The 14,240-nt window shown below is 41.0% G+C and overlaps 1 protein-coding gene and 1 non-coding gene across 2 annotated transcripts in view; one reads left to right on the forward strand and one right to left on the reverse strand.

Annotated features, from left to right (window-relative positions):
* Positions 1–2,287: 2,287 nt before the first annotated feature.
* TRNAA-AGC (transfer RNA alanine (anticodon AGC)) lies at positions 2,288–2,360 on the reverse strand. The gene has a single exon. It is a non-coding gene; the product is annotated as a tRNA-Ala (tRNA).
* A 266-nt stretch (positions 2,361–2,626) lies between these two features.
* The window catches only part of LOC125637691 (uncharacterized), a 176,543-nt gene continuing 164,929 nt past the window's right edge, over positions 2,627–14,240 (forward strand). The window contains exon 1 of the mRNA XM_048852538.2: positions 2,627–2,766. The gene's annotated coding sequence lies outside the window, so the exon portion shown is untranslated. The remainder of the gene's footprint in view (positions 2,767–14,240) is intronic.

The following is a 14,240-nucleotide window of genomic DNA, read 5'->3' on the forward strand; positions in this document are numbered from 1 at the left end:
CTAGATAAAAATCACACACTTCGTATACTTTTTGAGCTCTGCTTTGCAAGAGTGTTAGTCAATATTCTCTGTACATTAAAAGTATTGTAGCAAATCCATGGCTACCTAAGATTATGTGGGTGTTACTATAAAAAGCACCACTTAATCACTTTGCAATGGCCAAGAGTCCCTTTTCAAGTGGAATTTCTGGTAATGCTCTCCCATTTGAACTCTTCCTTCCTCGGTTTCATAGGACACTTCCCATTAATGTCACTGTCCTGAGCGGCAAAGATACTGTATTAGTACTTTCAAAGATTTCTGTGGAGACCTCCAGTTGTCATGTTGTAAATTAAATGTTATGAAAGAAGCTGAGTGTTTTGCATTGTTATACGTGTGTAGGTGTTTGTAGCCCTTCTCCAGATTGTAGCTTGCAAACAATACATTTTCAACGTAGAGAAGTGCAAAAGTGAAGCAGCAGCTAGCAAGACCTGCAGGAAAGCACAACTCATACTTCATATGGTGTATACAAAATATCTACACATGGCACTGATGCAAACAAACAGAAGATAGATGCCAGTGCCTACTCTTTTTAAAAGTGAGTTGTGGCTATATCGCTCTCTTTGATGAAACAGATTAAAAAATGCAGTGCAATAATTCACAGTCCACTGTTGATTTTTGTAACTCTAGGGAGCAGTTTGGCAATCTCGTGAACGTGTAATGTGGTCCTGTCAGCGTGTATGTCCCAAACTAGGGCCCTCATTCCCCAGCCGTGGGGCTATCTCACAGGCACCTCTTTTAGCTCTGGCGAGGAAGCCAGGCTTTTGTCACCTTCAAAGTACTTTCCCCTCAATGCACAGAGTGGCAGTGATGAGTTTCACAGGGTGCCACATCCGGCTCTCCTTACTACGAGGAGGGTCATGGAGGTATGAAGACTTTGATGGTAGAAGAGGTATAAGGAGGGGGGACATAAAGACACCTTGGAACAACCCACCCCAAAGTGTTAAAACAATTAAGTGATGCCATTTATTTATTACTGTTGTTTGTGTTATACCTATTGTGCTAGGCACTGTACATACACGTAGGAAGAGACAGTCCCTGCCCCAAAGCACTTACAGTCTAAATAACCAATACAAACAAAGGAAGTAGTAGTACCCCCATTTTACAGGGCAAGGACAGAGTGATGAAATTATTTGACTAAAAGTTAAACAGTAAAATTTCTAACACAGTCAAATATTAGAGCTCAGATTTCCTCTCAAAACCATCCTTCATAGATCACCATCTAAAATTAATCTGAAAACTGTTAATTGAGTCCTTGAACAAACCCTTATAATTTGTTAATTCTGGATTTTTGAATGGTTGAAAGTTAAACTCCTAGAGACTATTAGGAGTTGAGGGATACTGGAAGGGTAATTATTCAATAATGTCTCCTGTTGGACATGTGAACTCTTTATTTGATTTTTTACCTTAATTTCAGATTCTAGTTATTACTTGGATTAAAAAAAATTTAATTCATTTCTTTTAAATAATTATACTTGTTAAATGTGGGTAATGATTTTCACAGCCCTATTTCTTCTTCGTTGTAATACTTGAGTATTTTTGGTATGCCCGTTCTAATAAAACTGGTCTCCCAATTTCCCCCTATGAATATCTTGTCTTTATTTTTCATTATTTCTGGGCTGGACCTTCTGGGTGAAGCAGATATTTTTAATCTTACAAATTTCAACACTAAATGGCATTTGCATTTATTAATGATCGCTTCGGGCTCTTTTAATAACTCCTCACTTTCGGCAAACAGTGCCAAAGATGGGAAGGGATGTTACTGGATTGAAAGAAAACACCCAGGACAGGAGGCAGGGAGTGCCTGGCATCCAGCTATTGTATGAATTCCCCAAATCACGCACATAATGATCATTTTTAGTGCACTGCAGACTTTGTAACACTGCAAACCAAGTAGTCAGACAGAGCTACAGTGCAGACAACCTGGGACGGATTTGTATAAAGGGGAGTTCAGATTGGAGAGCAGAGATCTCGTTTTATTTGTTTGTGGCAAAGGAAGAGTCATCCCCCCCGCTTGTATAAATAATAAATGGCATAGATAATTATAACTAAATGCAATAATAAAGGGCCAGCTGTAGCCCCGCCTCCCCCCCTTTTTTGTTTGTTTGTTTGTTTGTATGTTTACAACTGCAATGATTGGTGGCTCGCTTGGTTTAAATTATTTAGCTGTATTGAGCCCCAGGTTTTTTTTTTTTTTTTTCCTGTGGGACTTGCTCTCATTTAATGAAGTTAACACAAAAAAACACACTCTTGGAGAATGCGGGCATCGATCCCGCTACCTCTCGCATGCTAAGCGAGCGCTCTACCATTTGAGCTAATTCCCCGCGTTGGACAACGTGTCACTCCATAGCCCTTTATAGTCTTCCTCCTAGGCCGCGAACCTTCAACGTCCCCGAGTAGGGGAGGGGTGCCGCCGCACAGTCACTGACTGTCCTGTGGGAATAACCCACCGGGGCTGTGGTGGGGGACAGCGCCGGCCGGAGAGCGCAGGCGGAGGAAGGACTACATTTCCCGAGATGCATCGGGCGGCTCGTGCGCCTGCGCGCTACAACAGCCCCCGGGATGGGAGGGGGAGGTGGAGCGGCTGCCCGCTCGCTCGCGGAGTCTCATTGTGAGAGACGCCGCTGGCGGGGCTGGAGCCGGCGGCTGCTCGCGCCCGCGGGAGGATGCGCACCCGGGACTGGGGCTCCCGCCGGGACCGCGCGCGCGGACGCCGCCCCCTGCCCAGCGGTAAGGAGCCGGCTCCCCGCGGGGCAGCGGCCGCGGGACCCCCCCCACGGGCGGGGCTAGGGGTGTGATGAGCGTGTCGGGGCTCGGCTTCCCCAAGGACTGGGGGGAAGGTGCCTCCCCCCGACCCCCCGCCGCCCGGATCTGCTCCTGGGTGTCCGCGGGGGGGGGGGCGTGTAAAGAGACCGGGGGGTGTGGGCAGGAGGTGGTATGTGGGGGGAGTGGGCTGGGCTGGGCAGGGCGTGTGGGGGCGGGGTGCCTGGGGCTGATGTGTAGGGGTCTGCATGGGGGTGGCATGCAAGGGGTTGGGTACGTGGGGCTAACGTGCAGGGGTCTGTCTGCACGGTGGTATATGCAGTGGGGGTGGTATATGGGGGGTGCGCTGTATGCAGGGCACGAGGTGTCTGGGGAGTGTCCATATGGTTCTGTATGGGAACATGGGAGTATTTCTATAGCAGGGTAATACGGCAGGGAGGTCTGCCTGGGGACATGGGATGTGAGGGACGTCTAGGCATAGATAATCTCTGTGAAAGGCTTGTCTGTTGAGTGGGGCTACAAGGTGTCTGTATCTATGGGTTTCAGAGTAGCAGCCGTGTAAGTCTGTATTTGCAAAAATAGAAGGAGTACTTGTGGCACCTTAGAGACTAAGCTTATGCTCATATAAATAGGTTAGTCTCTAAGGTGTCACAAGTACTCCTTTTCTTTTTTGTATCTATGGGGAGGCTCTGGGTGTGTAGCTCTGGGGGGTTTGAGTGTAGTGTATTTTCTGGACTCTATGTGGTGCGTGTATGTATAGGGAGTGGTAGAGGGTGTATGTATATTACAGCGCACGAGTCTGGTAGAAACCACCGTAGTTCGGGACATGTTGTGGCTTTTATGGACAGTTGCAGATAGGCAGGCGTGAAGTTCGTATCAAGAATGAAGACTGGACTAAGATGAAAAAGTTCCTATATTCAACATAAAAACTGAAAGAAAAAATAATTCTTTTATGTCTTTGCTTTTGTTAGGGGAGGATTTGGAATTTTTATGAATAGAATTCATTCATCTAGTCCTGTAAACTTTAAAAATGTAGAAACAGATTCTCTTCAAATATTGGAAGGGAGGGGTAGAAGTGGTATTGGTGTGGGGTTTTCATTTTCCCCACTGGAAAATGATCTTCTCACAGCTAATCTGAACAGTCTGCATGCTTAAGGATTTTTACAAAATAGCATTGGTAACTGGGTAGCATAACCTTCCTGGTATACAAAAAGGTTTGGTGTGGGTGTTCAACTCAATGCCAGAAAAGTCTGCACCGGAATGAATGAATGAATGCATTCATACAGAGGGATCTCTAAAGTGTTCACAGTCTGTTCACAGTCTATTCACAGTCCCTGCTCAGTGTCATTTCTTTCTCTGACTTACACATCTTGATTTTTGTTGACATCAGGTTGGTATACCAATATTCAGAGGTAGAGTACCTGAACTTGTATTACCTCTCTTATTGTTGTATTTCCCCCATGCTTGAAATAACTGTACAGAAAAATATAACCTGAATTCTGGCACCTATGCTTTGTTAGTAGTGAGGTAATCTTGCTTAAGAGAAACTGTTGCATCAGTTATGCTAATATTAAAATAATGATATTTAATAAAACAGGTTAGTAAAACTTTCTTAAGGCAGAGATATGAGACAGTCTTTTTGTATGAAGTTATTCATACAAATACAGAAACTGTCTTGTTAGACAAGAGCAGTGATCCATCCAGTATCTTTTCTGCTAGAGGGCTTATACAAATTACTTTTGAGTAAATCACAATAAATCCAAAACAAAAATAAAAAAGCAACAAAAAAGTGTAATGCATCTGACCAATTGGGGGAATGCTGTCTGAGTTAAGAATTTCTTCCTGACCCCAGCTGATGATCAGATTATGTCCTGAAGAAAATGACTGAGAGCTTTTGTAATTTTTATCTTAGTTTAGTGTAACTACAACTGCAATTGCAAATGCATGTATCTGGTGTGTTTAGAATTTTAAAAATCTGTCTAAATAATATCCAGCAACATCAAGTTTCATATATGATGTATAGTTATATTTAAAATGCTACCTTTTTAGATTTTATTTTGCTCCCATTTAATTTCTCTTATTTTTTCTCCTTGTAATGTGAAACTTTTTTCTGCTTCTGTATTCTTGTTTCTGTAATGTTTGGTACTAGATAACCAAAACTGAGCACAGTCTTCAAGGCAAATACATATGATTAAATATCTGAATAAAGGTTTTTCCATAATACTTTCTAACCACCCTTGATAGCTGCCTAACATTTTAGATGCTTTGTGGACCATGGCTGCATGCTGAGATGTCTTTATTGAACTGAACATGATGATGTCTAGGTCATTTATCTGAGCAATCACAACTAATTCTGAATCACAGAAGTATAAAATGGAAAAGATCTGGTAGATCATCCAGTCCATCAAACTCATCAGTATATGTGAGTGGTTTATGTTGGTCCTTGCATTGTGTAGTATTTTGCATTTATCTGGATTAAATTTAATCTGTTACTTTGTTGTCCCTTTAACCAATTTTAATTCTCCCTAGTTTTAAAAGTTTGAATGACTTTGTGCTCACTATATTTTGCCTCCTCACTTTTCACCCCTTGTCCAGATTAATTGAATGCATCCGATGAAGTGAGCTGTAGCTCACGAAAGCTTATGCTCAAATAAATTTGTTAGTCTCTAAGGTGCCACAAGTATTCCTTTTCTTTTTGAGGATACAGACTAACACTGCTGCTACTCTGAAACCTACTACAGTACTGATATCTGAGGCAGCTTGCTATATTAACATCTTTCTCAATTGAGAATTGTATGTTCTTGTTCTCTTTCCTTTCTCAAACAGTTTCCAATCCATAAAAGGATTCTGCCTTTTCCCTCTGCTTAACAGATTTTCTTAATAGCTGCTTGAAGGACCTTTATCAAAATTTAATCTTTCAAGAACTTATCTCCCTTTTTTTTTTTTCTCCCTTTATCCACTGTTGTCACATCTGAGAGAATTCTGGTATGTGAGAAGGCATGACTTTAACTCCACAGAAGCTGTGCTGGCTTATTCTTATCATAATTACAGTATCTCCATTCTTGTGAGGTATTACATTCTTTAGTACTATTGTTATTTTTCTCAGTAGTGAAGGAAAAGCTGATGTATAAACACAGTCCCAAGACCACCATTAATATTTTCAAGAGACATGTTGGGCCTTCAGCAATTAATTTGTCATCTTGCTCCATCACTTCTATCTCCGCTAGTGTTTCACCTGCATCACTCATAAAGCGTTACCTTAGCTGAGGTGTTCAGCCCTAGTTACCTGTGAGAAATGATGTGCATGCACAGTCTTTAGCTTCTCCACAGTCTTCTTATCCTCTTTGTCTTTTTTACACCCTGCTGGTTTAGAAGACCCCAGGGATTTGCCTGCAGCTTTCTTTCTTTCGTTCGTTCTTTCTTTCAATATTCTGAAGCATCACAGAGTTTGTATGTACCCCCTTACTAGTTTACCACACATGCCTTCCACATGAGTGGTGGTGGTCACTGACTGAAGTTTTTGGAAATTAGTCTTATAGCTAAATCGGTGAAAGAGTTACTTAAAGCAGTCACAAGCACGTATGCAGCATTTTTCTTAGACGCTACTAGATTAGGTGCCGCAGGCCAGTTGCTGTATTGTTTGTGTGTTTCCTGTGACTGAGTCCTGACTGCCAAAATTGGTTGCATCAGTGACTTCAGCAGATGAAATGTAAAAGTGGTAGGGGGCTTTAAAGGGATTAGCTTGTTCTTATCAGCACAAGCAACTGTTTCTCTCATACACTGATTATGTATTTTAATAATGTCTGATGGCTGGTTGCTTTGGGGGAACTCTCCTTGCAGCCAAAATCCTGCTTCCTTTTTCTCCAGAAAGAGATTATACTAGAGTGTATAACCATATCTTTATAAGGTCAAATAATCATGAAAAAGGGATGCTAGGAAGGTTAAAAATTGAAACTGAAAGCCCACTGGTTTATCTGTGGTTGCATTTGAGCTTTATACTTCTATAGCTGGTGTGCTTTCTTTTTCTGCAGTTAATTACATGTGCTATAGTGGTTCAGCTCTCACAGCTCTGTGTTCACTGTGTGAGTGTTTCTCATGGGTTTGGAACTAGTAAACATGGCAGCTGAACATCGGAGAACAATCTCAGCAAATAGATCTACATTCATAAAGTAAGACAACTGGTTTTTCTAATGGTGTCAGTGGATTTCAGTGGTTCCCTTTAGTTCAATATTGGAAAGGACAACTCCTATTGTTTATATTTTAAAAAGTAAAAATAAATGTTCACAAACATTATTATTTAGATAAGGCTAGTATATGTGCCAGAATAAGTGCCTGCTGTTAATGTACCACAGCTTTGCAGTTCTCAGTCAGAAGGTTGAACGCATTCATTTATCTGCTAAATGGATTGGAAGATAATTGGCAAGAAGTCTTGGGTATTCCTAGAAAGACGCTGATGTCTTGGACAGTCCCTGTTTTCTTTTTCCTGTTTTTTCTGCCCTTGTCATACAGCGAGGCGCATTGGGTAAAGGCTTTCTAGAAGATCAGAGATATTTAGAACCTGTGTGCTGTGGCTGGACTGATGCTGTTCCAGAAACATTGCGTGAAGTGCTACATCTGAAGCACCGTACCTGGTAGCTCTATTAATGGGAGCCTAGTTCAAGCAAACACTCAGTAGAATCAAACTTGGAGGATTTGCCTGGTCTCAGTCTGGTGCTGTGGTGGGTAATGGAGTTTTCCATTGGCTACAATTGATTTTTAAAAAAAATATAGATATCCACATCAAAGTTAGACACAAGAAAAGTCTGCTGCTAAACCCACATGTAAATACATCCTTACTGGGAGGGCAGTACCCAGTTCAGAATTTACCAGTCATTCTGTAACACTTTTTAGCAATACAGATTAAAATTTCTGTTTTTTCCATACTGTTCCAAAGAACACAGAACTAAGTATCCAGCTAATTAAGCAGATTTTAGCTCATACTATGGTGTCTATAACAAACTCCCAAAATATGATCAATGCTAAACAAGCAGCGCAAACACAGCATTAACAAACTGGAGCTGATATTCAGAAACACATAACAAATCTCACCTCCAGAACTCTAGTTGCCTCTAGTACAGGGGTTCATGAACTCTTTCATAGCATGGACCACACCTGAATACAGAGATGCTATCTGGTGGACCAACTCCCCTCCTGTTCCAAATCATGAAGACCATCCCCTCCAATTTGCCATTGCATAATATCCCTGTGTTAACATCAGCAAATGCTTAAGTAGAAGAGGAAATATTAATAGTTCTTAATGCATTTTTAGCTGTTTCCTCATGCAGTTTAGCAATTGGAAATAGGGTACAGAAGCCAGCACTAGATAACTAGCCACCTGTGCGTGGACCACCGTTTGAGAATCTCTGCTCTAGCCCTTGAGGCTGTAGCCATGGATTGTCAGGAGTGAGGACTTCAGGCTCGATAAGGATTCAGTGTATGCACCAAGATCCTGCAAACTTAAACAAATGAACCACTTGCCCCAGCCTCTTTTAGTTCAGTATAGTTGTCTGTAAGCTACTTGGCTCCAAGCCAGGGAAAATGACCTCAAATATAGCCGAACTAAGAACTCTTGAGAATATGTAAATCCCAGTCTCTAAATTAAGCTTCCTCTTCTGTACAATCAAATTGAACAGAGACACACACTGGATGTATTTTTGACAGTGTTCTTAGGCATGCGTAGCTCATCTCTGCCTGGTTCATGCCACTTTGCCTAAGAGTGAGTCTGTTAGTACAAAGAAAAGGAGGACTTGTGGCACCTTAGAGACCAACAAATGTATTTGAGCATAAGCTTTGTTGAGCTACAGCTCACTTCATCATCAGCTCACGAAAGCTTATGCTCAAATAGATTGGTTAATTTCTAAGGTGCCACAAGTCCTCCTTTTCTTTTTGCGAATACAGACTAACACGGTGGCTACTCTGAAATCTGTTAGTACAAAGACACTCTTCACTGCTTTAGGCTCTGCTGGCTTTCTGACAGAAGAACTAATGGCAGCATGCATAAAAACACTCATTTATTAACACCTTCAACAGTTAGTTGATCCCTCTTCCACTCTGAGAGGTGGGGATGGGATTCATTTTGTCAGTAATGTGGAGTGTTTGCATTAACCAGTGAGCTTGTAATAGCTGAAATGACCATCAAAGCTCCCTCAGCGTTCCAGCCCCTTTCCTGCTGGCTTCTCTTCTCACCCAGCTGGCTCATCTCTTAATAGCTTTTGTATGGGACTGGCCAGCAGGCTTGCATTGTTCTTTTACATTCCCATTCCCAGCTGGCATGTTTAATTCCTCTTTGGGGCCAAATGGCAGTCTCTGGCCTGCAAGCTTCCTGCCAATGCTGATCTTCTCATTCCACTTTGAGCCCTGAAAAGGGGGATTCTCCTTTCTCTTTCCACTGCATGGTAGTTCGCTAGTCTTCTAGCTAGGAAGTGTTGCTTAGTGGGATCATGGTTCCCATTCATTGTAAGCAAGCGAAATGACATTTTACTTATCAGCCTTAGGTTTGCCTATATATTTTCAAAGAATATCCAACTGCAACCTTTTCCCTCTGATCAATAGTGATCTTACTAGTTAATGTCTACTATAGGCTCATTTGTGGAACAAAGTTACAGTGCTAGTTATTTGTGTATTGCACTTCTGGTTTTCTCCAGGGGTTTACTACAGAGGGGAGAGGTAGGGGAAGTAGTGAAATGGTCTGTGCTAGGGCAGTCAATTAATTGCAGTGAACTCATGTGATTAACTCAAAAAAACTAATAGTGATTAATCACAGTTTTAATCGCACTGTTAAGCAATAGACTACCAGGGAAAACTTATTTAAATACACCGGACCCTCACTAGAATGTGGGATTTGGGATCCATGCCAAGTATCGCGTTATAGCGGGGACCACATTAAAATGAAATTACTGTATACAGTAAATATCACATCTATAAAGTATAGAAAACCTTAGAAAATAAACTCCTAGTTGAAGGGAACAATAAATGAGAAAAAAAGTGTTGCTTTATTAGAGATTTAAAGTAGACATTACAATAAACTAGTCTAGTTTTTCTTAAAGTCGGTGAGTTGCTTTTGCTTCTTGCTGCTGTGCTGCTTCCGCTTAGCAAACTGCAAAAGACTACGGAGCTGCATAATTTTTATAGGCTCAATGTCTTGCGTCTCTAAGCCAGCTACGGGTCGCAGTTGATGTTCAAACGACGTCCACTTCATCTTCCTCTTCTTCTTCCACGGCGAAGGCCAATTCTTCAGCTTCTGGAATGTTGTTGGTCGTACTGCCTGAAGAATTTGGTCATCCGTTAGACTTTCAGCAACGGGACAAAATTCTTCTGCTTCATGGTCGCCTCTTATCCAGGACTCGATATTTTGTGGCAGAACAGTTACCCTGAGCCCGGACAGTTGCTGGCACAGCTCCTGCATCCACTCCATGTCTGTTCTTCCAACTTCCTCCTCTGTAAATCCCTTGAAGTTGAATTCCTCCTCAGACTGTGATCTGCTTTCTTCATTTTCTTCCAGGAGTAGGTGGCCAAACGACTGTCTCAGTCCCACCATCCAACAGCGGTTTATGGTTTCAGCACGTAATAAATTCCAGGAATCACAGCCAATGTAAAAGCAGTCTTTTATAGTCAAGTTCTTCAGAAAATCGGTGACAGACAACTCGCTTTCTATCATTTGTTATACCAAGTTCCGTTGATAGTGCTGCTGAAAAATGGTGATAATACCTTGATCAAGCGGCTGAATTTTGGAAGTTGTGTTTTTAGGTAAGTATTCAATCCATATTTTACCGTCAGGGGTTCTGAGTCTTTCGGCCGGAGGATGCCCCAGACAGTTGTCTAGCAAAAGAATGGCCTTTTCTTCTAAGTGATTTGCCCGCAGATGCTTTCGCACAGAAGGGACAAATTTGGTGAAGAACGATTGTTCAAAAATCTCTCTTGTCCTCCAGGAATTTTTGGAGTTCTTGTACGAAAACGGCAGGCAATTCACATTTACATGATGAAAGCACCAAGGCATGCGAGACTTTCCAATGCACAATTGGATAGCGTCCAATTTCTCCTGCACTGAGTAAGCCTTCCTTTTGCCTGACATTTTTGACATCTTTCTAAAGATAAATACAGTACCATACCTGTAAATTTTTATTAAATTACATTTGTATGGCGTTCTAGGCCTACAGCAATTGTCTTAGGGCTTGTCTACACTACCGCGCAGGGTCGATCTAAGATATGCAACTTCAGCTAAGTGAATAGCTGAAGCTTTCCCGTCAACTGCGCTTGCGCTTCTTGTTCTCGTGGCATACTAGAGTCAACAAGAGAGCACTCAGCAGTCAATTTATCAGGTCTATGCTCAGAAAAATTGTACTGTACTTAAATTTGGGATCCACGGCCACAACCATGTTATATCCCAATTCGCGTTATATAGATGCGCGTTCTAGTTAGGGTCGGGTGTATTTTTGGATATTTTTCTACATTTTCAAATATATTGATTTCAGTTAAAACACAGAATACAAAGTGTACAGTGCTCACTTTATATTTTTGATTTATCATTTTTAGAGTGCAAATATTAGCAAAGAAATAGTATTTTTCAATTCACCTCAGAGAAGTACTATAGTGCAATGTCTTTATCATGAAAGTGCAGTGTACAAATGTAGATTTATTTATTTATTTTGTTACATTGTGACGGGTTGAATCACAGAAACCCCCCTCTGGGACTGCCATCTGATATGCGGAGACTACCTCTGAGCGCATTTTCCCTGCCAACTTGGGACTTCAGTGCCCTGCCTGGTTTGAGCCAGGCGCACTAGCCTGCTGCAAACACAGACCCAGGTCTGAACCACGTCCCCCAGAAGCTGCAGGCTTAACTGAAAACAGCTAAGAAGTGTTCCTGTCTCCAACACTCAGATACCCAACTCCCAATGGGGTCCAAACCCCAAATAAATCTTATAAAGCTTATACAGGGTAAACTCATAAATTGTTCACCCTCTATAACACTGATAGAGAGATATGCACAGCTGTTTGCCCCCCCCCCCCAGTTATTAATACATACTCTGGGTTAATTAATAAGTAAAAAGTGATTTTATTAAATACAAAAAGTAGGATTTAAGTGGTTCAAAGTAATAACAGATAGAACAAAGTGAATTACCAAGCAAAATAAAATAAAACACACAAGTCTAAGCCTAATACAGTAAGAAAGTGATTACAGAGGAAATCTCACCCTCAGAGATGTTCCAGTAAGCTTCTTTGGCAGACTAGCCTCCTTCTAGTCTGGGTCAGCAATCACTCTCACCCCTGTAGTTACTGTCATTTGTTCCAGTTTCTTTCAGGCCTCTCCTTGGGGGTGGAGAGGCTACCTCTTGAGCCAGCTGAAGACAAAATGGAGGGGTTTTTGCAGGGGCTTTCTTGTGGGTGGAAACCCCTCTCTCCCACTGTATAGAATCCAGCTACAAAATGGAGTTTTGGAGTCACATGGGCAAGTCGCATGTTCATGAATGACTCAGTTTTCCACAGGACTTTCCAGGAAAGCTCATATGTGGATTGGTGTCTGTCAAGGTCCATTGTTAACCAAATACTCCCAGTTACTTGAATAGCCCCTTCACACTATGTTGACCACATCTGCCTTAGATGCTTTCTGTAGCAAACGCTTTAAATACAAGCATAGAGCCAGTGCTCATAACTTCAGATATAAAAATAATACATGCAGATGAATAGGATGAATACATGCAGAAGAACATAACCTTTGCAAAGATATGTTACATGGCATATCTAGCATAAAACATATTCCGGTTATGTCATTTACACTCATAAGCATTTCTATAAAGCATTATGAGGTGCAACGTCACATAAATGACTGCACTCAAAAACAAAACAATGTCAAACTTTGGAGCCTACAAGTCCACTCAGTCCTACTACTTGTTCAGCCAATCGTGAAGACAAACAGTTTGTTTACATTTATGGGACATAATGCTGCCTGCTTCTTATTTCCAATGTCACCTGAAAGTGAGAACAGACATTCTCATGGCACTTTTGTAGCTGGCATTACAAGGGGTATTTATGTGCCAGATACTCTAAACATCCATATACCCTTTCATGCTTCAGCCATCGTTTCAGAGGACATGCTTCCATGCTGATGATGCTCGTTTAAAATAATAAAAAAAAAAGCTAATTAAATTCATGGCTGAACTCGTTGTGGGATAATTGTATGTCTCCTGTTCTGTTTTACCCACATTCTGCCATATTTTTCATGTTATAGCAGTCTCAGATGATGACCCAGCACACATTGTTTGTTGACAAAATGCAAAGAAAGTACCAATGTGAGATTTCTAAAGGTAGCTATGGCATTCAACCCAAGATTTAAGAATCTGAACTACCTTTCAAAATCTGAGAGGGATGAGGTGTGGAGAATGCTTTCAGAAGTCTTAAGAGCTACACTCCAATGCGGAAACTACAGAACCTGAACCACCAAAAAAGAAAATCAACCTTCTGCTGGTGGCATCTGACTCAGATGATGAAAATTAATATGTGTTGGTCCGCACTGCTTTGGATCGTTATCGAGCAGAACCTGTCATCAGCATGGACGCATGTCCTCTAGAATGATGATTGAAGCATGAAGGGACATATGAATCTTTAGGGAATTTGACATGTAAATATCTTGTGATGCTGGCTACAACGGTGCCATGGGAATGCCTGTTCTCACTTTCAGGTGACGTAAACAAGAAGTGGGCAGCATTATCTCTTGCAAATGTAAACAAACTTGTTTGTCTGAGTGATTGGCTGAACAAGAAGTAGGACTGAGTGGACTTGTAGGTTTTACATTGTTTTATTTTTGAATGCAGGTTTTTTTTATATAATTCCACACTAGTAAAGTCAACTTTCATGACAAAGAGATTGCACTACAGTACTTGTATTTGGTGAATTGAAAAATACTTTATTATTTTTTACAATGCAAATATTTGTAATCAAAAATAAATATAAACTGAACACTACTGACTTCGTATTCTCTGTTGTAATTGAAATCAATATATTTGAAAATGTAGAAAGCATACAATTTATTTAAATATTTTTGAATTTTGTTATTGGTTAATAGCATGATTAATCGCAATTAATTTTTTTTAATAGCTTGACAGCCCTAGTCTGTGCATATTTAGGAGCTTTATGACAGAAGTTATTCAGTTTCTTGAAGAATTTTATTTCCAAAAGGACACAGTGATTTTTCTTTCTCATCATCATTTTCATAAGTGGAATCCAATCCAGTGGACTTTCAAGCTTGATTTTGGGCTGATTAATGAGAGAGGATATAAAAACAAGTTTAATCCTCTGGGTGATAAAAGCTCTCTATACCATAATTAAAATTGGGCTAAAGCTGTTAACAGTGAAGATGACAATGCTACTTGGAGAAAATAGTTGAAATACTGTAGTTGAAACTT

Source organism: Caretta caretta, chromosome 6 (genome assembly GCF_965140235.1).
Source record: "Caretta caretta isolate rCarCar2 chromosome 6, rCarCar1.hap1, whole genome shotgun sequence".
In the NCBI taxonomy this organism is placed as follows: Eukaryota; Metazoa; Chordata; order Testudines; family Cheloniidae; genus Caretta; species Caretta caretta.